Genomic DNA, 3,089 nt, shown 5'->3' with positions numbered 1-3,089 from the left:
AGTCGGGGTGCCAGGAGGAGCTGTGCTTCAGTGCCGATCACTTCTGAAGCAGCTCGAACCCCTTCATATGCTGCCAATATCTCTTTTTCAGTTGGAGTATAGCAGGCCTCGGATCCTCTGTATCCCTGACTCCAAAACCCTAGGGGTCGACCTCGAGTCTCTCCTTCTTGCCCTTGTACAAGGCCAACAGAGAAACATTGGCTAATTTGACCACCCTGAAGCGAACTCCAGGAATGTCACCAACAGCGTGACCCTTCCGACCGAAACCAAGACAGGCAACATGGAGATTAACCTCTTCTTCACGTCTGTGTTGGAGCAACAGGCTGAAATGGCAGCAAGAAGGATGAACACTGGACACTAGGAAAAGCTTTCTAGGAACAGGGATGCTGAAGCAGTAGTGACTGCTAAAAGAGATGGCGAACAGCTTCAACAACCATCCATCAGCATTCCTGACCCTGTGGCAGGGCAGGAGGATGGACCAAGCTGTCTACCAAAATCTGTTTCAATCCAATTTTTCTGCAGGTAAGACTTGAATGGGAAGCAAAGGGTTAACTTTGTTAATTACCATTACTTTACATTACGGCAGCAAACTTTTTGGCAGGGCCCGTTGCGACAGGACAAGGGGGAACAGCTATAAACTAAAGGGGGGTAGATTTAGACTAAATATAAGGAAGAAATTTTTTACTGAGGGTGGGGTGAAACACTGGCACAGGTTGCCCAGGGAGGTGGTGGATGCCCCATCCCTGGAAACATTCAAGGTCAGGTTGGAGGGGGCTCTGAGCAGCCTGATCTAGTTGAAGATGTCCCTGCCCACGGCAGGGGGGGTGGACTAGATGACCTTGAGAGGGCCCTTCCCACCCAAACTATTCTATGATTCTATGATTTCAACTGGAACTGAATTTAGCTCTTTTTCTACCTCTTCAAGGTAAAAACCTACTACTATGTAGCTATGAGTAATCCAGACTCATTTAAGTCAATACGTCAGGTTGTCAGCTGAGGAACTGGGACACGTCCACTGCCGCAGCTGGTCCAGGGGTGACAGCATGGATGGGGCCCACCTTCTCACCCAAAATCACCACGCTTATCGAGAGCCCTATTCCTGTGCTATACGGCGACAAATAGCAGCAATTAGTGAAACTAAGAACATAAAAAGGGTGGCACCCTTTAGGGTCATGGTGAGGATCATGCTTCAGACCACCTCCAACATCCAGGCTTTCATCTGGTCTTTACTGGGCATGGTCAGGGGATTAGGGCTAGGTGGGGGAGAGGCTTGGGATGAGGGGGTTAAAAAAAAAAGAAAAAAAGTATTTTGAGCCCACTTATAAGCTGAAGAGAGGCAACATTTCATAGCCAGATGACCAAAGCCTTGAGAGCTTCAGCCGTCCATTGCAGAGGGCAGGTTCTCAGGGGTGTGCGTGGTCATCTCCGGCCTCCACCAAAAGCTGTAGGCTGATTAGGAAAAATGCTTTCCCTTCAACGGGGACTTTTACTGCAGAGAAATTAAGCACTCCAGGGCTCATCATAAGTCTCAGCTTGAACACTCTGCTCTGGCACTTTCCAGGGCGAGAGGGGAGAGCGTGGTCGGTGCTGAGCACCGGATGCTCAGCCCGAGGGGTGCTTCAGCTCTCCTCCGTGCTGGGAAATGGGATGGAGATGCAGACTATGTGGGAGGCAAATTGTTTTATGGAAAATATTGGGAACCATTGTACTAAGCTGATTAACTCATTTTAACAATTTTATTTAGCTGCAAAAGTTGCCCCCGCATGAAAAGTGCAGCTGCAAGCATTTGCACAATGAAAACACTCCCACATGCAGGACGGCCAGATAAGCCCCTGCCTGTCGTTGTTACAGCAAGAAATTTTAGTACTTTGGGGAAAATGGATGGTTATTTCTCCCTTTGTTTAAGCTTTAACTCGGAGCATGAAGGATACTGTTATGCTAACTGGTTTTGTACACGTCCCTCGTGTCCTAGACTCAGCCTGGTTTTGGCAATTCTTGGGAGGTAAAACTTTGTCAGAAACATGAGGAATTGCGGGAGCCTGGGGCTCCCAGTGCCTAATTCCACCTGGAGACAACAGCCGCTCGTTTTACCCTGGGGAAGGAGCCCTTTTCCCCCCTCCACTTCCCTGAGTTGTATAATATTAGGTAATGAAAATTAGGCTTTCTTCATGCTTCCCTTCTTTCTCTGTGTTATTAGTCCCATAATAAGCTGCCTCTTAATCCCAAAATATGGACCTTTAGGAGAGTGTTCTGCTAATCTCATGAGGGACGTGGCAACCAACAGGAACGCCAAGATTGTCTGGAATATTATTCAAATGCTTTGGACCAAGGACCACCCTCAGCCTTCAGCAGTTCTCTTGGGTCACCAGTCACACACTCCTCCCTGTTAAACTTAAATTAAAACCACTCTAAAAGCAGTGTGGTTTCAAGCACTAGCAGCAGGGCATTTATATGGGGTTTTCAGGCTGATGCTTCTCCATGGGCCAGTTTGGGACCCCCTGAGTGTAGGATATTGTCTCAAAATATTCCCTGAAAGCCATCAGGAGGCATTGGTATCCAAGCACAAAAATAACTGCTCTACCATCTCTGAAAGTGTTAGCTTTAAACCAGTTTTACCCTCTCTGGTTGTTTCGGAGCTCATGGCTGATACTTTTCCTCCAATTTCCTTTGCTTCCCATTATAGACTTGGAGAAGCAGCAGGCCTTCATCAGAAGTAGGAGTTGGGGTGGTGTCCTGGTTTCGGCAGGGATAGAGTTAATTTCCTCACTAGTAGCTGGTACAGTGCTGTGTTTTGGATTTAGGATGAGAACAAAGTTGATAACACACCGATGTTTTAGTTGTTGCTGAGCAGTGCTTACACTAGTCAAGGACTTTTCAGCTTCCCATGCTCTACCGACTGAGAAGGCTGGAGGTGCACAAGAAGCTGGGAGGGGGCACAGCCATACTGGCCAAAGGGACATTCCATACCATGTGACGTCATGCTCAGTACATAAACTGGGGAAAGCTGGCCGGGGGGGCCGCTGCTCGGGGACTGGCTGGGCATCGGTCAGTGGGTGGTGAGCAATTGCATCGTGCATCACTTGCTTTGT

This window comes from Aptenodytes forsteri, unplaced genomic scaffold, assembly GCF_000699145.1.
Source record: "Aptenodytes forsteri isolate BGI_AS27 unplaced genomic scaffold, ASM69914v1 Scaffold49, whole genome shotgun sequence".
Classification (NCBI taxonomy): Eukaryota; Metazoa; Chordata; class Aves; order Sphenisciformes; family Spheniscidae; genus Aptenodytes; species Aptenodytes forsteri.
This window is presented reverse-complemented; position numbering follows the sequence as displayed.